General features: G+C 36.9%; 1 long non-coding RNA gene across 2 annotated transcripts in view; it reads left to right on the forward strand.

The window, feature by feature from the left end:
• The window catches only part of LOC120475045 (uncharacterized), a 235,040-nt gene that overhangs the window by 109,049 nt on the left and 99,865 nt on the right, over positions 1-26,126 (forward strand). Inside the window, exon 4 of one of the 2 annotated variants that reach the window (XR_016146597.1) lies at positions 18,323-18,771. The exons of the other annotated variant lie outside the window; for it this stretch is intronic. This is a non-coding gene — a long non-coding RNA (uncharacterized LOC120475045). Of the gene's footprint in view, positions 1-18,322; positions 18,772-26,126 lie in introns of those variants that run through there. 2 annotated transcript variants of the gene reach the window in all.

Below are 26,126 nucleotides of genomic sequence, written 5' to 3' on the forward strand. Positions count from 1 at the left end.
AAAAGACATCTTTGAATAAAAAAAAAAAAATAGTTTTAAACATTTATGTTTCAGTGTCTATAATTCATGTTGTAAACCAACACCATGTTAATGTCTTTTTTGGTATTAACCACACCTTATTTTACTCAGTCCCTGTAAATGCAATTCTACAAAAAAAATAAATAAATAAATAAAAAATTCTAAACACATTATAAATGTTACAAATGTATTGCTAAAACATAATACAAAGACTGATAACTGTGAAGTACTGAGTTGTTTTTCACCATTGCTATTTTCCGGATTTTTTGGGAGGGGCTAAAACAGGGCTCTGTGACGCACTGGAGTTTTCTGTGGTGTGACAAACTCAGAACACATACTTAATTTTGACTTTACAGGGATTTTAACTGCCATTCTGAAATTCCAGAGACGAGTCAACCTTTCAGGTTGGCCTACAAATTGACGTCACGATTGAACAGCTCTTTGAAGCTGGTGAGCATTTGTAGTCTCTCCGTGGCATTAATTAATCAATGAACAAATCAGATACTTGCCTATTCTCCTTTCCTCTGAGTTTGTAACTTCTTTCATGCTATAACATGAGTGTCAGCACATGAAGGATTTTGTGCGAGTTGGCCTGAACGAAAGATATGCAGGTCTCAAATAAATGAGTGGAAAGACTGCGGCTCTGAAATATGAAATCGCGGATGGCTTTCAAACAATAAAGAGAATAAATAAAGGGACCTTTCACCCAAAGGAAAATGTCCCGCTTAATATTCATTAACGCTGAGCAGTAGGGAGTCAGCAAGAAATGTTCTCTGACATTGATACAGCCGTGAAATATTCAAGAGATGATGTTCTCTAGTCTCAGGGGGCATGTGAGAGACAGTTTGTCTTTTGTATCTGAAGTTTTATGAAGAATGTTCCTTCTTCCTCTTGATCATTGGAAAGGCCATGGGAAAGACCTGCCCGTGATTTGCCCTCTGCCATTAGACGTGTTCAGTGCCATGGTTCTCAACTGACGAGAACCGCTGCCTTGTATGTACTCTGTGGTTTCAACGATATGATTCAGATCTCAGTGCATCAGATTGTATCACCTCCACATTATTCATGCAAATTAAAATGAGTCTCATGAGATGTCCATTTTCCTATTCTAAAGGCCAGTTAAGTGAGACGCTCTTCCGCGGTCAAAATGCGCAACCAATCTCGGTTCAAGGTAGTTAATCATGGAGACTTTTCTGGTGTTAAAGACTTTAACATCAGAGGAAGGATTTTGTTGAAGTCAGCCATTATTGCTGGCTCTGTCGTGTTTAGACAGACTGATAGGCCTTGAGTACTTATTTTTATTCGTAGAGAAGGAAAAAAATGTACAAAATAACTGGTTTGGAAGTTTGTCTTAACTGCTGATAATATCATTTTGCTGATTTTTGCTTTTGTTTGTGCACTATAGAAGCCATTTCTGGTTTAAAGAAGCCATACAGATGGATAAATGAAACCAGGATGTTGTCTGACATGCTCATCATAAGGTGTATATATGGTATGTGTTATTCTCTTGTTTTCCAACAGATAACCTTTTATTTATCAAATAACCTTTATCTGACTTGGTAATTTAATCATGAACGTAGGAGTATTAACTGAACAGAGGAAGCGACTGTTGAGCATCAGGAAACTCACCACGTCACTTCCTCTGACCATAGTGCTCTTGGTGGCTGAATGTGCCTTTGGCCACAAAACCACAAATGATAAGCTTGCAGAAAGCACTGCCTTATTGCCTCCTGTTATAGACCACCGGTAAACACATTATGCAAAGCGCCGATACCACGTTCTTGAGCGATTAGCCACAACTCAACCCTTTCAGCATGCCTAAACACAAGGGAAGAGGAAAACAGAGGCAGTTTATTTAGTGGTTTTTGTTGTACTTCTTGTCTTAAAAAGGCTTTCCTGCTAATTCTGAGAATGGCTCTTAAATAGGCCCCTCGATCAGCCCCACACGGGGAACTGAGCATAACCTTTCTTTGTGGTTGTTTGTGCCAAGCCGCATTTCATTCCAGTTTATTTCGCATTTTTTTTATTATCTAACTGACACTTGCAGATAAAAGCATTTTGCCGTGATCATCAAATTCATTGAGAACCTGACAAACCTAAAGGTTGCTCACCTTTTAACACAACTACACCTGCTTCAAACCACCAGGAGGACGTTAAACACCAGTACTGCTGGTGTGATATCGATCACGCTGAATAAAACTCTTTGACAGACCTGGCCACAAAGATAAGAGTGGGAGGTGGAAGAAAAACAACAAACTGTTATTTTAGAGATCCATACGTTATGGCAGTAAGGGGCTGGCAGTTAACCAAAACAAGTGGCAATAGTAAAAAGAGAAATGTCCCACTTACCTGTCATAAAAAAAAAAAAAAAACAATGTTTCGAATAAAGCAGTCCACAGTTTAATGGCAGCAAAGGACACCGATCTTAAAAATGAATATCTTGCTTGAGGTCGTACATGAGTCAGGCTTTCTTGTGTTAATCTAAGTGAACATTTGACAGACAATCTGTGTCTTTGGACACCGATCAATAAAAACCCTGCAGGTTAAAGGATGCCCAGAGAACAGCTGGAGGGAATTCCTATCCGGCCCTGTTCTTGCTTTATAAGAGAATATCCACTTTATTTTAACATTGACATGTAAGGTTAAAAATGTCTTAAGCCAGAAATGTCCTTCCATAGTGAAAAGAAACGTATACACTACTATTATTTTTTTAATGTTTAAATTTATATAAAAATTAAATTTATAATATATATATATATATATATATATATATATATATATATATATATATATATATATTATAAATTTAATTTTTATATAAATTTAAATGTAAAAAAAAATAGTTTTTTGAAACTGAAAACTTGAGTAATGGCAATATTACTGTTTTTATTGTATTTTTGATTAAATAAATGGAGTTTATTTACTACTATCACATTTTTTCGAAGAAATACTAAATAATCAAACTGTGTTTGTGTTCCTCTCACAAGTATCATGAAACTGAAAACTTGAGTAATGGCAATATTACGTGAAACTGAAAACTTGAGTAATGGCAATATTACTGTTTTTTATTGTATTTTTGATTAAATAAATTTAGTTTATTTACTACTATCACATTTTTTTGAAGAACTACTAAATAATCAAACTGTGTTTGTGTTCCTCTCACAAGTATCATGACTGCCACTGGTGCTCCTCAGAAAAAAAAAAAATAGATGCATGATGCCTGTGTAGATCTATAATGAGTTGTGTAATCACTCTTTCAACCAAAGAGGTCTTTTTGCATGGATGAATGTGGTCAATGACATATATTCCTGTGATTTAAATAATTTGGGAAGTGCTTTCTTGTGCTCTAAATTGCAGAACTCTTATGACTGTATATCATTTAGTGGTTTCAATGTAGCTGGAGCTGTCCAGGGAATGCAGTGCTATTAATGTTTAAAATTCCAGACACTTACACAAGATGTGTCTCTTTTCAATTATTCAGATTTTGGCCCATGGATAAAAAGGAAAGGAGCTGCATCCATTTACAGATGTGTATCATTTATAGGTCGGTGTTCTCAAGTGGCCAATCTTGTGCTTAAAAATGCTCTCACCTTGCTTTAGCCACTGAAAGCTGTTCCGAGGTTCAATCTCACAATGCAACGGCAGATGACACGTTTGCCTGTAAGTGCCTTGAACTGGGAAAATCTTTCAGGCACGTTCTTATTCCACAAAGCCTCCAAATAGTGGCATAAATCCAAAATGCACATTTAGGTCATGTAGTGGTCAGGTTTTCACTTCACTTAGGTTCTTTGAACCGAGACCGGAAATGTGTATTTTATCTGTGGTAGAGTCAAGGAACATGTCTGTATTCTATGAAACGAATGAATTGCTCCCACCAACCATAAAATAAGCAATAATTTCATGTGCTTGCCTATTTGTAGCTTTTCTTAAGCCTGTACAGTGAGGTCTGGTTATGATCCAGGCTCGTTGTGGCCAGGGCTAGGCCAGAGTATAATTAGTTGTGGTTGTCCTGAGTGACAATGGCAGATGTAAATCCCACCTTCTGCTTAGCACCACCCATGCCATACTGTACCAAAAAAAAGAGCCTGTTGGGTTAGCATAGAATTATAAGATGAATAGCATAAGTGGGCACAGAAACATCAGGCCCAGTCAGGCATGTCCCTAATTAGAATTTTACATTTTTTAACTTTGTCTAAAATAAGCAGAAATTTCTACATTCATCTTCTCCAGTACACATTTTATGTGAAAGATTTGCTTTAAAGGTATTGTTTACCCCAAAATCATTATGTTAATATTGAAAAAAAAAATGTTAACATTAAAATATCACTAAGTAATTGTGCATTGTGATTACTGATATCTGGATATCAGTTTTGCTTCTTTTATTAAAATTGACTTTTCCCAGGACCCCTCACATGCTAAAAAAAGCAATTATCAGCGTGCTTATTTATTTATTTACTTTAGCTCATTGTTGTAATGTTCCATTGTTTGTTACATTTAATTACTGTGTCTTGTACCAAGGGCGCCAGACAAACTAAGACCAGAAGGATCTCCCTAAAAGCATGTCATACTTCCAAAGCTAAAGCATTTTTTTCTTTGACATTATACATCAGAGTTCTTAAAACACTCTCTATATTTCCGATAAAGGTAAGAGCTAATTCTCATTTAGTGGTTCTATAGTCTGTGCTAATGCACAGTGGGCTTTTGGGGCCAGTGGATGTGCATAGATTATACCACATTCTGAAACCCAGACAGTAGCGTCTTTTTTCATTTTGAAAGAGACTCTGTCAATTGTGCCATGCATAAAAACACGAGCATCCCATTTTGCATCTTGGAAGCATATGTCTCAGTCGTTCAGCCATAACAAACACGATTATGTTAGTGAAAGTGATCTGTCTGCTTGTCTTCGATTCGTCCTCCACAGACAAGTGTGTGACCTCTAAGGGGATGCAAATGGCTGTCGGAAAGGAGCCACGGTGTGGAAGACAGGTTGTCTCTCTCGCCCACACGCTTTTCCCAGGATGCAGTGTACACCATAACCTCCTTGACTACTCTGCTGCAACATGCTGTACATTAGATACCCCCTACGTCCCCGCATGTGCTTAAGACAGACAAAAAATCACATGTGAGGAAAATAGGTGCCCTAATGACCTGATACCACTCCTTTTTTTCATACAGCTCCGCCTCAAATGCAAGAGATGGATAAAAAATGAGGGGTCAGAATGGGGGTTGGTGAAGACTGAGACGTAGATGAGGTGAAAGGTGCGATGAAAATATGAAGATACAGAGGAATCCTCACATTCCCCCTTGAATACACACAGCTTAGGTGGATAGGGCAGGAGAATGACTGTCATCCAATTAGAGGACCAAGGGCAGTTTGATTAATTCGGTAAGAGCCAAAGGTGAGCCGGTTGACTAGCCCATGCAGAAGATGCAAAGGCATGTGCAACCGCGGAGCCTCTTGAGGGCTTCCAAAGACCTGATTCAGGATCAGGAGAGTATTGGCCCAATGGCAAAGAATGGGTGAGCATCAATGTGTTGGGGTTGCATGCCAGACCAATGGTGGAGATATGTTATAAAGATATGTTTATGCATCGGAGTTAAACATAATTTAATAATTGTGCGAATACTTAAATAAAGTCACGCTTTGAGCATATGAGTCACAGTTTTGATAAGTAAAGTCATATTATGAGATTTACAAGAAAAAAATGTGAAATTGTGAAATTAAACCTTGAATGAAACCTTGCAAATTGTGAGATATTTAGTCAAATTAGGAGAAAAAAAATCACACTGAAATATTTAGCCCTACTATACATTACGTTTTACTGTGAGGCAGAAACAGGCATATTTTAGAGAAACAATTTATATGGATTCATATCTACTGATTATTTTTACTTGACATTTTTTGAGATTACTTGAGCAACCTTTAGGATAATGTTGGAAATCATTTTGGAAGCAATTTTTTTTCTTCTTCTGCTATTTCGTTTGGTGGTGGTGTAGTGGTGCAGACATTACCCAAGAGTTTGATGTACAGTAGTCTTTTTCATAAATTAATTAAATATTTTACATATTCAAAGGGTCATTATCGCTGCATTTAGTGTCCATTCTTCGTGATCTGCCCAGGAAAGGTTCATGTCAGTTATTTGTTGCAACTGTTGAAGAGGAAAAGCAAATCTGTTTTTCCCAAAGAAGATAATCAAAGAGGTTATTTTAGGAAGCATTTGATTTATTTCCATATTTTCATTGGGTGAGGTGTTACCCATCTGGGGTGTTCTTTACATATGAGCAGACAGGTGGAGAGACTTCACTTCTCTCCTTTCTCCGCAAACCGGCGAGTGAAACTAGCCTTGACGTGAAACTAGAAGGGCTTGAACGAGAGGGGCGGCGGACCAAGAGCGAGAAAAGGCCTCTACGTGAGCCGCCGATAAGTTATTGGTCTCTTCTCAAATCGTTTCTCCTTAGTTCTTCGTTACATTTGCGTGCGTCTCGGATGAATCTGAGCAGAAAATCAAGGCCTGGCTGCAGAGAGACAGAAAGACAGCAGTGACAGTGATTGATGTTTGAACGGTCTCCCTGATTCACTGATTAAACCCATCAATCTATATGCAGAAAAGGTGTCTGATGCAAATAGACCCAATCAAATGGGACAAAATGGTTTTGTCAGGATGTATGGAAATAAGAATAGCCAGAAACAGAGGTGGGATTGGATAAGAGCCCCTTTCCAATACAGGCAAATGCTGAAGGTGTGATGTTCCAAATTAAGGAGATTACATGCCTCCATTCTTCCCTCTGCCCTCTTGCACGCATAACCAAATTGCTTCGCTGTTTCGTTTCTTTCTCAATAAACTAATAAAAAGGCAAGATGGCAAGGCCTGAATATTGGCACTGAGAATCTACTACAGCATTTGGACTCAGAGATTTGGCATTTAGTAAGAATGTTTTGTCCAGTAACCTAAAAATGTGTTGCATGTGGTACCATCTAAATTATTTGGTTTTAGTTAAGTAAAAGATAAAATATATATTTAATATGACTGGATCAAACTCACTACATCAGTTTGCATCAGTGGAATATATATATATATATATATTAGGTTTAGACAGCACAGTTTATTTAATCCATGAAACACTTTAAATTTTAATATTAATAATATCATTAATATACATTTGTGTGTGTGTGTGTCTGTGTGTTTATGGGGTGATTTACTTCAAACGCATTACTTCTAACACATTCCACAACATAATTGCATTAAGTACATATTGTTCCATTGTTAAATATTGATATGCACTATGCAATACTGTTTCTTGTAATATTTTATTGTGCAGGAAAAGTCTTGTGATCATAAAGACTTACTCTTAACTGCATTAAATCACATTTGCTTTGTAAAAGTCGTTTTCCATGGCTCTGTGGCCCCGGTGTGTGAGAGCAGGCTGTGCTGCTACAAAGTGTGCCCCAATTCTTTACCCCCTCCAGCCAATTGTGATCTGAATCAGTTTAATTAAGTAACAAATTTGGTTGGCATAGTAACAGCCCAGCTAATTTATCATGGGAAATAGTCTGTGAGACGGACAGGTTGCTCGGCAACAGCCAATGGCAATGCAAAGACGGGCCAATGACAAATTGCACAGGATGCAGATGCTGTGATGGGGGGCCAGCGTGTTTGACTGGCGCCCACATGGGAGCAGTGGCTGAGAGAGGAGAGAGGGGCTCCTCAGGAAACAGACTGTGTCAAAAGGGGGAGGGATGGTTTGATCTGCACAATGAAGGCCTCCTGTGCCAACATCACTAACCGCAGTCTAATAGGCTCTTCAGTCAGGAACCCAAAGCTACATATAACCTACTTTTCTTTTTTCCTAATCAACTGTGGGATATGTATACGTCACACTTTGGCAGTATTAATGGGGGGATTTAGCGAAGGTAAAGTGATACTCGCATTGGAAATGGAAATGTCCAACGGCATGAAGAGTATTGCTATGATGATGTCACCAAGGAAATGAAAATGCGCAATTTGCCTATTCAGCGATTTCATTTCAGAACTTGGCATATCTAAGCATTTTTGTGCAATGTGCACTTCTAAAATTATTTGTTACTTTTACATTTTGCAATACAACTTTGGCCACATTGGCATTTCAAAAATGGTCAGTGAGTACAAATTTAAAGGGATAGTTCACTTTTTATCAGAAAGTGTATTTCTGATATACAGTATAGTATTTATATCGTTTTTACCTCTTGTAATCACAGTCACGTCCAAGTACTCTTAGGGCGAGGGTGCTTCTGTCTGCGCTCCGGAAGTGATCTCTCGCGTGTGTTAGTCACTCATTGTTTACACAGAGATTTCAGAAGAGTTGATTTCGATATATCAACAGACAACATTGATTTTTTTTTATTTTTTCACAACCGCGCAAAAGATCACTTCCGGCGCTTTCCGGCACTTACGCAGACCAAAGCGCCCGTGCCTTCAGATCACTTTGACATGGCTGTGGTTACAAGAGGTAAAAACGATATAAATACTGTTCATTTTCTCACACAAACCGCACGTTTCGTGTCTTAGGCCATCAATGTGTACTTACATTTACGAGTCATTAAATCATGTTTAATTTGGACCCCATATACCTCCATTATATGACTGACAGACAAGAATGGTTTGACCTAAAAAGATCAAAATTAAAAATACTGTGGAAACGAAGACATCTACATCTTGGATGCCCTTGAGGTAAACTTAAACATATCAAAAAATAATTTCAAAATGAACTATCCCTTTAAGTAATGTTACTCCAATTTTATGGTAGGCTATATTTCCAAAAAGCCAGTTTCTGCAGCCTTTGTTTTATTCTGTACAATTTGTTGAAAACAAAGGAAGATTTCTTGAAACCCCCTTCAAATGAGGTAAAGAGATTTTTCAATTACCTTTGCTGACATAAAGGTGTACTGTGTGAGCTCTGACATTAAATTTGGAAACTGACCATTACACAAAGATAAAGTAAAATCTAGTCACATTCACATTTCAAAGGAATTTCAAATTCACCGAAAAACATCTCAAGGAATACAATTGTACTGGTTACGGAAAATAACCATCTTATTATCTCAGTGCTTCTCAGCTCGTGTTTTATAATACAATTGATCTTTACTTTCCACAGGCTGCACCTTGTTTAGCAGAAGCAATTACATACTATACTTAATAAATCACAATTCATGCAATAAAATATGATGGAGAATTCTCTGAAAGCATTCTGACTTATTGAAATGTTCTGATGCAGCCATACAGCTCTGAATCTTTTTTTTTTTTTTTGACAATTCGTGGGCGGTGTGTGTGACTGTGTGGTGGTATTACATTTTCTTGACAGTGTCTGTAGAGTTCATCAGCCATTTCTGTGTTTAATATGAACATTTTTGGCGTAATACATGTTTATGGTATGCACAAAGAGGCGCAAGGTCCCGTTTCCTTCCATTTCACAGCACATTTGTAATGGATACTCAGAGATGTGGAACCTCCATCTAGAGACGCTCGCGCTAGATGTTTGATGAAAGTTATTCATCACATTTGAATTATTATAATCAGTTTCCTGTCTCGCTAACTGCTGTGTTCATTTTTATGATGCTTGTGATGAGAAGCATTTGTTTCTAGCCAGTAATATCGATGAAATTTATATTTTCCATAAGTACTCGTAAAACCTTCAATGCATGACGCAGGGCAGGTCTGCGAAACGGAGAAACACACACACACACAGACACACACACACACACAGAGAGAGAGACAGATAAATGGAGCAATTTAAGAGCCAAACATGTTGTCACCACAAACATCTTTCAAACACAATAATACCAATGAGAAAGGTTTGTCTCACCAACAAAAACAACGCAACAAGAACTAATCGAGCCAGCGCCCGCCGGCTATAATCCCACTCGCAGTGCCAGCTAAACAGACAGTGAGATCAGCTCTCACCAGTGTGAATTATTCTCTAAATTACACAGTGAGACACACAAATAAGAGCTGTGAGCAAACGACGGACGGATAAAAGTCATAATTAACGAATAAAAGCGGTACAGAAGCAACTGAGGGGCAGGAGAGCATTAGTCTTATATGCAGCGAGAGATGCAAATTCCCAGATGCTGCTACGCCATAGGTGGAATAAGATTGTCACTCTAATGCCTCTCTGAGGTCCTGATGAGCTTGGGAATAAATATGCAGAAAAGCCTTTCAGGGAAAAAAAGAGGCAATCAAGGGTAGCAGCGGCACGGGTCGGACTATAAATCTTTGTCTGTTTCAATCGCCGCTGTGGCCGAAACGGTGTAAAATTCGAGCAGGGATGTCATCAATTTCTGTTAGTTCCTCTGTCCCTCTTTGTGTCGACAGCATGGCCGTGATGGATTGATTTTGTCACTTGGGCTCAGTTCACAGTATGTTAACATGGAAGGGCAGAGTTGGGTTATGGAGAAAGGGTTATTAGAATCCTAGATGTGACCGGACGCTTGTGCAGGCTCTCTCTCTCTCTTTCTCTTTTGTCGTGTCAGCCCAAAATTGACAGATACACTAAAACAGGGGTATGAATGTGACTTGACAGATGTTTCCATGGTATCATAGGACACAATTAGATATTGGTGTCATTCTTGAACAATTTTCAGTAAGCAACATTTTAATGGGACTAAAAAAGCCAGAAAAAAGGTAAACAATTATTCTGCTCACATATCTTCGTAGAGGAATGTTCTGCATGTTCAATACAAATTATTTCAATTTAGTTTGTGAGTTTTCAATTTAGTACGTTTTTTTTGAGAATTTAAAGCAAGTTAGAATTGTTTTGTTATACTATATTTACTGTTGTTTTGGGTGTTTCATTGTCACTGTAGACACACAAGTAGATATTCGCTACACAGAAGGGAAAGACTACATATATGTGTATATATATATATATATATATATATATATATATATATATATATATAGAATGTGATTCTCAGAAATGTACATTTATGGCTCTGTAATCTTTAATTCAGCATTGTGTGCCAAGGTCAAAATCAGGGATTTTTTTTCATATATTTTTGCAAGGAAGAGCCAAATCCATATTATAGAATTTAACAGCCATAATCATCTATTGAATGAATAAAAAGTCTAAAGTAATGTAGGCTAAGTAGGGATATGTAGGTCAATCCATATTTCAGACAGTAAAGCACTTAAAGTGGTTGAATGAAGCTAAGCATGTATAAATTTAAATATATACGTAGTATAGTATATAGTGCAGTATTTTTAGTGTTTTCAGAGTGGAAGATTTTGGTTCAAATTCTTGAGCAAGGCATTTAGCTTCACGTCCTTGTAGCCTGATGTGAAAGTTGTATGGTGATGAATACAGCTGAAAGGGCTTTGGAACTGGAGCGATATAGCAAAAGTTAAACATTTGAAAACCTATAATAACCGTTTTGTTTACAATAAATTTCTAGCTCAAAAGAAAATGCATTTTGTGTTACATGCATTGCAAAGGTAAGAATGCCTAAAGACCTTTACAAAATAGTGGAGAAACTTAAAAGTAAAGTTCTTTATAATATTTGGCTTTTCAGAAAAGATAACCCTGCTATAACTAATGCAGCATTAGTCCCAATATTCCCTTTGGATTAGACATCCTTTACATTTTCAGACGCTGTGTTCAAATCCCAGATGATTCAAGAATTCCTGGTTATCATTGTCAGTTGTAGATGTAACACCGGGCAAAGGCGGCAAGAGGCCAGGGTGAGGTCAGGAGAGCAGGCGTCATTAGCAGCGTGCCGCCCTTCTGCTTCCTGTTTCATGTGTGTTCGGAGTCTGCACTCCATTCCCCATGCCCATTAGGTGAGAAATCCTGGCAGATAATTTGTTTAGTAAATGAAACAGATGTCTTTTCCGATTTTTTGGAGTGTGTTCCCGGGAGATTCCCCTCCCTCCGTCCAGGGGGTCAGGCCGAATGCATCCGAGGGGTGGCTTGAAGGGAGAGAAAAAAAATAACAAGGCACAGCAAAGTGCCTGGGGAGCGCAAACATCATTCACTTCTCCCATAATCATCAAGGCGATGCTCGGATGCCTCCTTAATTTACATAATACCATCCTGACACTTTTACTCTAGCTATCCATCACCGGCAGGATGAGGCCTTCTCCTTTCTGTCTCTTTTCCTCCCTCTGATTGTGTCTTGTGTTTATCTGGCCAAGCACAAAAGATTGATTCCCCACTGTTTCTCTCCCTTATGTTCAGCAGATATGAATTTTTGCAGAATGATGAAGCACAGAGTCAGCTAATAATAAACAGAAAACACATATTCAAAAGAGAAAAAAAAGACAAAAGAACATCACAAAACAAACAAACAGATTAATAGAATTACACAATTCTTTCTTGAATTTAATAATAGTTTAATTATTTTAACCCTCACGTTGTGTTGGCTTAAAAACCCCAAAACCGGTTTTGCATACTTAGCATGAATTTCATAATTCATGATGTTTTGTAGATTTAACGAATTGTCTTGTTTTGTGATTGGACTATCAGGGCTCTAGTCTACAATGCTTATAAGTGTGAAAAATAAAATGTGACAATGCGACAGTATTTTAAAATCTATCGGTTTTTCCATAAAGCTTTACATGTGTCTTTATCCAGTTTAATCAGATCATTAAAGCATGTGCCAATGCGAGTGATGGTGCTGTTTTGCAAAATATGTACATACTGTACTATATAGTAGGTACAGATGGTTTGAAACTTACTTTGCGACCGTTAAACAAGTACAGCATGTTCTATATGAATGTGTGTAGTATGAATTAAGTTGACGTATTACATTTGGCATGTTCGCCATTCACAACTAGCAACCTCATGGGATAGTAATGTGTCCATTGATTGTGCACTTCAGAATCTGGTCAACCGGCCATAATTTGGAACCTACCGGTTGCCTGTTGTGTGTTTGGAGCAAAAACCATACGGTTCCCATCAACCAGTGCATTTCTACCACCAAGAATTTTTAATTTATTTTGGCAGATTTCTATTTCGGACTTGTGCACAAACTGCATTGCAATCATTTCTCAAAATATCATGTGTGTGGAAATATTACGAAGTCTCTAAACAGGACGTTGACACAGGCAGGAGACGGGATACACTGAAGACGGACACAAAAAAGAGAAACAGACGTGCCAGCAGAGCAAAAACTGTACCAGCCACGGCACACTGTTCGCAATGCTCGAAGTATAGTTCATGGGAATCTACGTTATTACTCATTACTTTCTGGGTAGTAGTCAGTCGCCATATTTTAGGACACACTTTGGCATACAATGATGATGAATAAAAATCACCAGAAAAAAAACGCTTGGAACAAACTGACTAATATTTTAATCTCTTGCACACATTAAAGAGTTTGTGTGGCCAAGAAACTGCACTTTAGGGCTGGACGATTAATCAAAAAGTAATTAAAACCAAAATTGGAACCTTAAACAGGAGCAGCTTGTATCAAAGAAAAATGCAGTGTCCGTTGACACATTCTGGCTTCAGTAAAGAAGAGACAGAACAAAAAGTCAAATGTAAACACTGCAGAAAAAACAGTTTCAACGACCAAAGGTAATACAACCAATCTGTTTCAACACTTGGAGCACAGTCATGTTACTGAATATGAACAGTGCATTGCTCACAAACATTTTTTTGCCCAGCAACAAGTGCCTCCAAAAGCAGGTGTTGATAACACAAGCATTTACAAATGCTACACAATATGAAAAGGATTCAAGAAGATGGAAAGCAATTACTGCCACCATTTGTTACAACATTGCGAAAGATATGGCTCCCATAGCTACAGTGGAGCACAGTGGGTTTAAACAGGTCTCTCTCATTAGCATTATCATTCGGCTGCGTCGTTCTGCTCCTACAGCTCTCTGTCCTCTCTGCTTTATACCACAGTAACAAACTTTAATATATTATGTCATCCATGAACATGATTTCTGCCGGAGTCCCTTGGATTCCTTTCCATGGCTGTGGAGGTTAAGACATCAAGCTACACTTTTAATTTGAAAATTAAAAGCAGCGAAAATTACAAATTGTGCAGTTAAACAAATAAAAATCAGCATCTGGTATCGGCTAATTTGCTTGAAAAATCATGATTGTCGTATCACTACTCAGTGGAAGAAGTAATTCCACTCCGGCCCACTATTTTTTAAATTCTATTCAGATACTATTCTGGCTTTCTATTTTCCGCATACTATACAGTAGGGATATATTGGTACTGTATAGTATGCGGTTATACTGTATAGTATTGGTTATATAAGTAATTTTCTGGTATATCCAACGCGACGGGAATTCGTATGACTTTTACGAGGTGGCTAATTCATAACAATTCGTACGACCTCACTCTTACGAATTGGTAATTTTTTGCTAAATAGTACATATTTTACGAATTGGCCGTACAAATGACCTACCTCTGACCCCACCCCTAAATATAACCATCACGTGGGTTTAGACAAATCGTATTCGTACGAGTGAGGTCTTATGAATTAGTATGAATTAGCTACTTTTGAATCACTCGTACGCGTGAGATAGCATACGTATATCTGATTCTAAATGAACTGTGAACCAATAGTAATGTGTACATTTGGTTTTTGACATCGGTCAATGTACTGACTGACTGTTCATATGGCATTTCATAATTAAATATGTAGGTTATACACTACATAGCTTATTTCTTTAAACATAAACAATGGAATTCTACAAATATTTTGCATTATTGGTTATTGTTTAATTAACACGCAGTATGAGGAGGAAAGTTGAATCAACATTATGAAGGTTTTATTTGTTTAAATAAAAAATAAAAAAAGTTTTTTACTCCAACTAGCTTAGTTTATATACTACAATGTCAAATTTCTTGAAATGTTACTAATACCATTCCAACTGGAACATAGTTCTGTGCTGCTTTTTAAAGCCCCGCGGGTTGCTGGGAATGACCTAGTCATGCTCATGTGACTGAGGTTTACTTCAGAAATCCTACCTGTATCATTTTTGGCTCATGTTTTATGAATAGGCTTTGGAAAAAATATACAACACACTTTGCTTTTCTTTTTTTTTTTTCCCCCAGTCACAGTCTTCAAAGTTTCCTTTACGATAACCAAAAACCATTAGCTGCTGTCAAACCCAGGAGAAGAGAGATTATTTTTTTTATTGAAATAAGATTAAAATGATAACTTTGACTGCGGCCTCCACCTGATAAAATATTTCAGCTCATAAGCGTGGTGTAGGCACAGGGATTAGAGCAGAGGAAGAGAGAGAAATTCATAATGTATAATAAGACAAAAGGTGTCATGGGAAATAACACTGATATTAAAATTAGAAAATGACGCAATCTATATGAAAAATGCAGATTTAAAAATGTAAATGATGATCTAGTATTTCTTAGAACAAAAGTATCAGAAAAGTAAGAGCTGTAGAGGTGTCAGATGGCTCGCTGGGCTGTGACCGTTCGGTTTGTTTTAACTTCAATAATTAGAAGAGCAAGTACTTCGAAAACTATTTTTAAAAAGTTTCAGTTTTTTTCTATAATTATTGCATATATGGCTTTTACTATTGATAGAAAAAGACTGTATAGAACATGTGTACTTTGCAACCATTCCTCTCACCGTAGCTCTTTAAAAATAAAAAAAATTAAAAAAAACTATTTCGTTAACCTCATTGTGATAGGTCGCACTGCTATATTCTAGTGCATATTTTTTATTAGTTTTTTTTTTTTATGAATGTCTAAGTGACATTTGAAAAATTGAGATTCTAGCAATGAAACGTTCAATATTGCCAGTTTCAGGACAATTACAATAAATTTACAGTAAATTATAAATATTCAAGATTCCGAAACAACAAGGTGCATAGGTTTCTGAACGTCCTACCCTGGACCTCTTTTAGGTGCATAAGCAATGCACTGATGTGAAGTGATGAACTATAAGCTGGATGATGAACTATAATGAGGACACAGGGGGACCAGAATCCCGTAATACCTCATTTTCAAAAATATTCAAGGTTAGGTGGCATTGGGCACCAATCTTGTAAATGTAAACCTTGTCTATAATGAAATAATGACCTGAATGCGATTAGCATACTGTGGTACACAGAAGGGAGATTGACACCACATGGGGGACATTGCGGAAAGAGATACTTCCTTTTCCGTGGGGTAACACCTCAGGAATGAGGTGAAGAAGGACAGGCTGTTGTGCTGTTTTCAAGGCGACACTTTCCATTTCCAAAGCATCTGTGTCCTGTCATTTAAATTGATCTGACCTTGAAACTATGTTTTTGGCATTTACTGTACCCTTACTTCTGGAACTAAACTTTTAGCATTATCATTAATAGCTTATCTGTATAAAAATGTGCACAATAATAATTCTGTTATTAGAATTTATATAATTATATTTATTTCTGTGCATATTTTTACACATATTCTGCATGTGTGTGTGTGTGTGTGGTCCTGGTAAAGGGGACCGAAACCCCACAAAGATAGTAATATCAGACATTGTTGACCTTGAGGGGGCATTTTTTGGGTCCCACTGAGGAAATTAGCTTATGAATTATGTTTTTTGAAATTGAAAAAAATGCAGAAGGTATTTTGTGAGGGTTGTTTAGGGTTAAGATTAGGAAATAAGGAACAGTTTATACAGTATAAAAATCATTATGTCTATGGAAATTCCGAAATTAACATGAGCGTGCATGGGTGTGTGTGTGTTTGCATGGTAAACCCTACGTTCTATGTATCTATACACAAAGATAATAATGCCAGTTTTTTTTTTTTTGGTCCTCATTAGGAAAATGGCTTATAAATCAACTTTTTATAACTAATACATTTTTGATTTGCCATACAGAAAACAAAGAAGTATTGTCTTCTTTTCTAAACCCTACAATTATGTAGTCATCTGACTGTGATCTATGTGAACATTACAACTCTTATTTAGTCTGTATCAAATGATTCATAATTTATAAAACCTGGCTCGAGTAATGTGTTTAAGAGGAAGCATTTCTGAAGGAGTAAGAATATGAGGAGGCCATTTAGTGGATAAAGGAGGAAGGCTGTGTTTGATACAAGCCTCCCAGAGGGGCTCTCTGACACCAAACAATGTACCAAGTTCAAGTTCCAGCCACCAGCTTCTGAAAGATGACCTAGCATATGTCCTCGATGACCAGATCATGAAGGTCAGTGAGCAGTCGAGAAGACGTCAAAATACTTTCCATAGATAGATAGATTTTCAATCTTTCTTTCTTTCTTTCTTTCTTTCTTTCTTTCTTTCTTTCTTTCTTTCTTTCTTTCTTTCTTTCTTTCTTTCTTTCTTTCTTTCTTTCTTTCTTTCTTTCTTTCTTTCTTTCTTTCTTTCTTGTTTAGAAAACCAATTATGTTAATATATTTAAATGCAAAAATTATGGAACATGGCAGAGTTGTAAAAGGGGGAAAGTACAATGAGAAAATAGCACTGCACACAAACTTCAACGCCTGCACAGGTGGTGAAGGTTTCCTAAAATTATGACAATTTCAAATATTTTAGTATTGATATGTCCCATAATGAGCCAAACAGATGGCAAAAACAGAACGACAGCGTCCTCAAATTCAAAACACGCAAAGCGTGTTAAGAAGTCTAACAAGTATATATTTTTTTTCTTCTTCAGGACACAGAGACATGTGGTAGTGTGGCTATTATCACAAGGGTAGCACTGGATGAGAGCTCTTAAACGTTCCTCTTCCTTTGAAAGAAAGGGATCTATTTTTTGCCCATTAGCATTGGCATTAAAACTCATTATTTTCCTCGACTGCACTAACCATCTCCTCCCACGTTAGACATCATTACTGTTATTATTCATATCATTGCTTTAAAGGACAGAGAGATGTCTTGGTTCGTAACGCTCGCATTTGTTCGACTGCTGGTGGGAAGATTTCTTTTTTTTTTTTTTCAGTTGAATTATTTTATTTATATATTTTCTTGAAATTGGTATCATAATGGAAGTTATTGTGTTGGCAGAGCGTAAAACTGTCGCTTGTTTCTTATTACTGTGGAAGCTCACATGACCTGAAACCTTGAGAAGGAAAATTAAATTTGTGTATGCCAATTTCAAAGCATAACAAGCTACTGTACCTGTGTGGCACGTACCATCAACGAGTTATTTAACATCCCACCCTACACTTGCACTCCCACTCCGTTAGAGTTCAGTTTCAGTTTCCGAATGCTCCTCAGAGTGCTTGTTTTTCAACTCCATTTAATCCTTATCAAACTTAGTGAAAAAAATAAAACCGAGGGAGAGAGAGGGGAACAGGGTGGCATCTGTGATCTCTAGTGACCCTTTCCTCACTCTCTCCTGCCAGGCCAGTCTGGGGATTGACACATCAGATGAAGATATGAAGTGGTGGGTGTGCGTGGAGGCGGGCCAGGCGCCCAGCGAGTCCCCGCGCTTCTCACTTGGTTAACACCTCACACAGAGCACAGAGCCAGGAATACACTGCCTCTCTCTCTCTCTGACTAAAACAGTTCATTTGGACCTGCAGGGTCTTCTGCTCCTCAGAGCTTCCACTGATGGAGGTGGGAGATATTCTTAACTAACAGCAGACAAACAAGAATGATTACTGAACAGTGTTTTATCCCCAATTGTTTGCATGCACTTTTGTAACTTGTCTTTCATAGTCCATTTTATTTTTGAGTGCTTCTTCAATTACATGCATTTTTATTTTGCAAGGGTTGATTTACAGATTTGAGCCATTTTACTTTTGCTATATGAAGATCAGAGTCAATTTTGTAAACTTTTTATAGGGCTTTATTAGTATATATTTTTTTTTCTACTTTTCAAATGCATTTTATGTATAGGTGTTATTTAGGTTCTATGTCTTTTTTGTGTCCCACAGTTATGACATCTTTCCATCATGAGCAACATTGTGGCTACTATTAGTTTTTATTATTAATAATCAAATGTTAATGCACTTGACTACTAATGAGACCACAGGTCAGTTAAGAAAAAAAAATATATATTTTTATTATTCTTTGACATTTAAGAATAAAATTGTATAAATTAAATTATATATGAATATTTTAGAAAATTATATAAATTAAATAAAACTAGCAATACATAAATAAATAAAACTAGTGTGTTAACTTTTCATAAAAATCCTAAAACCGTAAATGTTACAGGGTCTGTGCAACAAAACTAGCCCAACGACCAATCAAAATAGCCCATTGCTATTTTCTCCAGGAGTGACAAGTGGACTTGGCAGCACTGAACTCAACAGTAACTTATATTTGCATAGTAGGAATGGGACATTATATTACCCACACAATGTGTTAACCACTCCAGAGACTATTTAAATTAAGGCTTAGATGATTAATAACCAGTTTGGTTAAATCAAGAACGAGAGATTAAAGTCCTCTGTTATGCACGGAAGATTGCAATTCATCCACTAATGGAGAATTAGAGGCAGCACTGCCTCACAGTTATCACCATAAGACCTACAGACAACTTTGCAATTAGTATATGCAGGACAACAACAAATAGCCATTTGTTCCAAATAATTGTATCACTTTTTATTTTAAAAGTTATGTGTACTTGTCCTTAAAGGAGTAGTTCACTTTTGAAAAAAAAAAAAAAAAAAAAACTTTTACTGATAATTTACTCACCCCCATGTCATCCAAGATGTCCATGTCTTTCTTTCTTCAGTTGAAAAGAAATAAAGGTTTTTGATGAACACTTTCCAGCATTTTTCTCCATATAATGCACTTCAGTGGGAACCAAACGGTTCAAGGTCTAAAAGACATTTTCAGTGCAAACTGTTCAAAGGGCTTTAAACGCTTCCAGATGATGAATAAGGGTCTTATAAAGCGAAACGCTCATTTAATAAATAAATAACAAAGTTTAAGTTTTATAAGCTCAAATACCTGCCTTGCTCTGTTCTGTGACGCATGTTTGTGACTCTCCTGTTCAAACTTGTTCATCAAAATGAACGAATATTTTTTACGAGTCAATTTGTTCGTTTCATTCGTTTGAATGAACCAAATGACTCGGAAAAAGACTCAGAAACATCTTGCATGTGTTTAACCATGTAGGCCTATCTTTACACTGTAAAGTCTTTTCACAATATGTGTTAATTCTTAAAATCCAATAGAAATCAAGATGTATCTGTTCTTTTATTCCATGCAAGCATTGGTTTACTGCAGGGATTGCAAATTTTAATGATATTTCTATTTCTTATATTCAAATGTTTGGATGCAGTGTAGTGTGTAAACTTGTGTTTGATCAAAACCAGGGTGACTGGGCTCTGGTTGTTCCTTGCAATTAAAGATTCATGAATACTGAGACAGGAACTTTGTATGGGTCTCCATTGTTTCTGTAATTACTTTTTGTAGTCACCTTTGAATGGTGATTTTTTTTTTTTTTTTTTTTTTAAGTCTCAAACGCTGCTACTAAATTCAGCGTATTTCCTTGTTATTGGTAAGAATATATTACTTTTTTCCACATTCATGGACGACTGATCTGTATTGTTTGAAGAATGCCTAGTACCATTCACACCTTTCTTTCTCTCTCTCTTTCTCTCTCTGTCCTCATCATCATCGTCCTCATGGTGGTTGTCATCAATAGCTGATTCCGGTTCTGTTGCTCATCAGTGCCACAGAGCTCCAGTCTATTTTTTCCTCTGTCCTGTTTACATAATCAAGGCAATCACATGATTTATTCTGTCTATGGCATACATAAATACAAGTTATGATTCATAAAGATTAACTTTTGAAAAATTACCTCAATGCTGAGTTTACCCAAGACATCTAAATGTCCACTTACTGTAGCTTTGACCCATTGAATGAACTAATGGACAAATATAATTTCAAACCGATACGACCATCTTTCTTTGATTCATTAGTGAGTCGTTCATTTTAGTTAGCTCTTTTTTAATGAGTTTAGTCCAGTTCACTGAATGATTAATTTTGAACCAATTTGAGTTTTCCAGTCACAACTGATAACTGGCTAGAAAACTAGAAAACTTGTTCTTCAGAAAACTTGGAATGCAGTGTGCGACTACTCTTATGATGCTTTAAAATATGCTTCAAGATATTTCCATTTGCAATCTTTTTAAAAAGCTGTTTCCATTGATTGTAACTGACCGTTCACAAATACCCTTTCCCCTTAGTTACTGTTGCTACTGTACATCCGACAAGTGTTCAGTACCAGCCACGGATTTCTCACGCCACACGCACCCTAATGAGATTATAATGGGATTTTAGCAATATTGCAATTAAACTTTACCCCATGTGAACACAACACTTCGATTAAACTAATGTGTTTAAGCTCATAATCGTAGTAAACAATCACTAACAAACTATTTGAATCGCAATAAACAGGCATGTAAACACATTTATTGGCGCTCTGACTATGTGCTCAGTTTGTGTGTTGTTCAATTTCATGAATGAACTCTGTGACATTATTCTGAAGTCAACACAACTCTCTACCCTCTGATCTTCATGCATAGATGACACAAAGAAAGTGATGCAGTATTTGCAAACCCAGTTACAGCGGCATTGCGATGTTCGTCATGCAGCAGAATAACCTTTCAATATGTTCATAGAAATGTGATTTGCATTTGATACATTTAGATTAAAACAGTGGCCAGTAACACGTCTACTGTACGCGAGTTCATCATTTGTGCTGTGGCTTATGCGGAAAATAGCGCTAAAAATAACGTATAGTAAATAATCAGAATAATGAAAATTGCATGTGAACGGTATTGAAGAGGTTTGCTTGTGTCATCTTACTGCAATTAAGTCTGCAATTAAGTCTGTACTATGATTATTGGAAATAATCACATTATTGGTGCACATGTAAACAGTAATCTCATGATCTCATGCAGTGAAAAATACATTTCGGAGCATAGAGGACACTGACAAAGCACAGACAGACAAGACAAAGTCTCAGCTTCAAATTTTGTCTTTAAAAAACATAACAATAAAAGTAACAATTAAAACGGTTTGTGACTCTTTAATGTGTCCTGACAGATAACCTCAGTTCAAGCGACACGTGAACCAATGGTCATCTTCCTCTTTACTACTAGTTATAGCACAAAATAAACATGAATGAATATAAGAAGGTATGTTGTTTCAATCGTGGAAAGACTTCAATGCATACTATTTTTTTAAGTTCAAGTCCACCAACGTTAACCTCTTAACTGTCACCCCCCCTTTTTTGAATAGACATGAAAATGCACATTTCGAACTTAAATGGTTGTAATTCAAGAATGCTTTGGAATATAGACATATGATTGGTCTTGTTTTAAAGAAGACATTTGGCAGATTTTTGTAGAAGTGAAATAAATTCAGAAAGTGAAACAGAAAAAAAGTTATAGAAGTTTGAGTTTATGGAAATGTACAATGTAAAAATATTAATTATTCATATTTTACATAAAATATATATTTTCAAAACCTGGGCTACTCTAAAATGGCAGAAAGATCAAAGCCAAAAATCTGAACAAGTTGTGTTTCAAATTTTAGGTTGATATCTCAAAAAATGAGCTTTCAGTAAGATTTTGTTTGAGCGCAGTACCAAACTTTTTCACTAGGGCACAATCAGACTCCATTACTGCCCATATAAGGGCGCCTGCATTTCCATTCGTGTTTTGAGTGATATGAACCATTATTTTCACAATTTTCATACAATTTCTAAAGTAGAGATCCTATTCAGAAGTAGCATGGGAAGTTTGGCAGATTTTGATATGAATTGAACCTCTAAGAAACACATACAAAGAACACACATGTAAGTCATAGCTAGCTGCCACGTCACAAATGGTGAATTTATTATTTTTTTCTTGATATTTCAAACTTTTCAGACCTTTTTTTTCCAAAATAATTGAATGGATTTTGTCTTTTGAACTTTTGGCATGAAAACAAACTGAGGTATCTACCATTTTTTCATGATTTTTCATGTTTACTGCTATTTTAAAATAAAGGTCTGAACACGCCTTATGAGTATGAAAATATTCTTGTTTTATATTGATAAATTATGGCTCCTCTGTAATATATTTTGAAAATCAGTCACCAAATATGGAAACTAGAGATTGTAAGCTTTCAAATGATATATAGTTTGTCAATATTATTTAAGGTATTTACTAAGATATTATTGTTTTAAAAATATAGTGGAAAACGTCCCACCTGTAGGACGGTGCCAAATCAACTGTCCGGATTGTTTTTTGGCAAAAATGGTGGATAGCAACGGCGGCAGCATCATGATTGGTCAGATCGCCTGTCAATCAGAATCCTGGCGAAGGGTGAATTGCATGTGTGTGACTACCACATACGTACAGTGACACGACACACGTACAGTTTTTCTCCCTTTGTGCTCCACAGAAGAAAGATGTTATACAGGTTTGGAAGGACATGGTGTCAGACTTATCATTTTTGGGTGAACTCTCCCTTTTAATACGGAAATATTATCACATTAAAGTACTTTGTAAAGGTAAACAAACTGATTTCATTGCAACCCCATGCTTCGGTCCTTTTAGCAAAAACATTTAAGTCTCGCAAACCTCGCCGAGACTTCTTCTTGAGGCTGCCCCTACAGGAAGCAAAGCCACAGATGGACAGAGACTTGCCTCCTTCCCTGGGAGTGCAGTGCCCATGGTTTCTCACGTTAAATTGGACTACTTAAAGTGTACTGCAATTCTGGCCAGAGAACAGACAGAGCTCTAGAGGGATCCCATACTGATTTAAGTCACCAGGGACTCTGGCAGGGATATTTTGTCTCTCATATCTATATACTATTATGGCTTTTGCAGGAAAGGCACCATCTTGAGTGGGGATGTGAGATGAAACCAGATGGGGTCGATTCACACCACTCTGAGACAGCAAGGGTTTGGGAGGCACCCTGCAGCCACTTCTTGTTATCTTTTGTCACCAATCAAGTGACTTTTTTTTTTCTTTTTCTTCTCCTCTGCGAGTGAATTCTCATGTTTAGTGTCTACGGGTTTTCTGGCATCCAACTGCAAAAATAAAGTGAAATTTTCTACATTGCGTCCCACTGAAGGTGACATATAGACTGCGACGTGAACAAAATCATGTGGAGAGAAAAAAAACAAAAACAAACGTGCATTAAAGATGATTTTCAAAGGCAATTTTGTCACCGTTTTTGTACCAGTTAACTTTAATTACTGTTGTTTGCCTCATACATGCCTTGATGGACTATTTGGTGCACATTTAGATTTTATACAGTTTCAATATTAAAAAAAAAAGTCACCACTGAACACGTTTATTAAATTTGAATGGATACTGTACATTAGACTACAGAAAAATGCATTCACTCAAATGTCCAATATTGATCGCTAACATTTGTGTTCATTTTCAATGATTCATTCATCAACAGTGAATGAAAAATATTTAAAATGGGTGTTTGTGTGGGGTCAACAGACGAGTAGCTTTCCCATGTTTGTTCAGTGAAAGCCATGATGGCCACCTTCCCATTCTTTTATTCAGATTAGCCCTTGAAAGCACGCTATTAGCGTTTATGTGTGTGTGTGCCATTCAGGAACATCCAAGCCCATCTCTAGGATTGCTACAAATTTGAAAAGAATAAGCTCGCACATATGTGAGGTTTCAGCCTTTTTCTTTGCCCTCACAAAAGACATGGAAGCTCTTGGCCCATCAATAAAGGATGAGAGGAGAATGACTTCAACTTCAGTCGGTAGAGAGGGCCTGTGCACTGCTCTGTTTGTCTATGTGTTCAATAGTGTTGTAATGTTATGTTTGCATGTGCATAGCAAAAGCCTGCTTTTTTTGTTATGTTTTACCTGTCCACCAAAAACCTTTACATTAGTGTAGCACTAGCATTTGCACTTCTTTAAGGTAATAAATGCTCTGTCATATGTGTGTGTGTGTGTGTGTGTGTGTGTGTGTGTGTGTGAGAGAGAGCGAGAGATTTTGCATGTGGGTTTGATGCATAAAACAATGCCCTTTGCTGTATGTTTATTACTAGTGGCATTTTCTCCTGTCTGAGATTTCAGCCAGCTGGATCTTTTTTCGCCCGTCCAGGGCATCACTCCAGGATATTATTGAAAGCAAGCACTGGTTTACAAACAAATATCTGAAGGACGGATGTACATTTGGGAGCAGCAAGCGCTTGTCATTGGATTGCGGACTAAGAGACATATCAAAAAATAGTCTTCTACTTTAATAAAGTGCTGATATCTCTACTCTGTAGGGCTTGTCACTGTTTAAGCTAATTTTTGTATGCAAGATAGTACAAGTGTTGCATAATCATAGATCTGTAGAATAAAACGGCACTTAAAGCACTACACTAAGTATACACAAGTTAAGGTTTCTGAATAAAAAAGGATATTCAACGAGAACCAGATTTAGGGCTGGACTGTCAGGAATTGATCTGTTTGTGAAAAGTGGGAGTATGTAACTTTTTCACTCTATTAAAGCATAAATACACCATATGTTTGCATATATTGAAGAAACATGCTCATGCTTCACATACTCGTTTATCTGAAAACACTTCTACAGCCAGTTATACTTTGAGATGTGCGTTTCCAGGCTGGAATGTTTGTTGTTCCCTGTCAAGGGAACTCAAGATGCGTCAACAACGCTTTGGGAACGCCCCCAGCGTGACTGCATCTGAAGCATCTATGTCAACTAGTCCATTGGAAAAAATGAGCGTCACGGGCGGGTGACGTCATGACCAAACCGGCATTAGCTTCTGTTGCCTCAGCAAGCGATGTGAAGACAAAGCGTCATTGACGCATCGTCTTGTTCCCTTTCTCAGGGAACTATGGTTGCAGTCGTAACCTGAGACGTTTTATTGCATGTTGCCAACTGGCAAACCGTGTGAGCGTTGTCTGAGGAGCAGGTGGTGATATTTTGACTACATTTGACTTACAGTACCTATTTCGACCACTAGTTGTCATTCGTACATACTGCAAGTGGTGCACGTGATGACATAAAAATAATAAAATGTGATGTATATATATATATATATATATATATATATATATATATATATATATATTATAAATAATAAAAAAAAAATGGCATCACTTGTATACCACTTGTATACTAGAGACCTGAAATTACAAGATGAAAATGCACTATTGTAGCCCGAGGTAGACAGGCCAATAAGAACTCTCCTCTTGATTGCCATTAGAGGAC

This window comes from Pimephales promelas, chromosome 15, assembly GCF_988280905.1.
Source record: "Pimephales promelas chromosome 15, fPimPro1.hap1.1, whole genome shotgun sequence".
Classification (NCBI taxonomy): domain Eukaryota; kingdom Metazoa; phylum Chordata; class Actinopteri; order Cypriniformes; family Leuciscidae; genus Pimephales; species Pimephales promelas.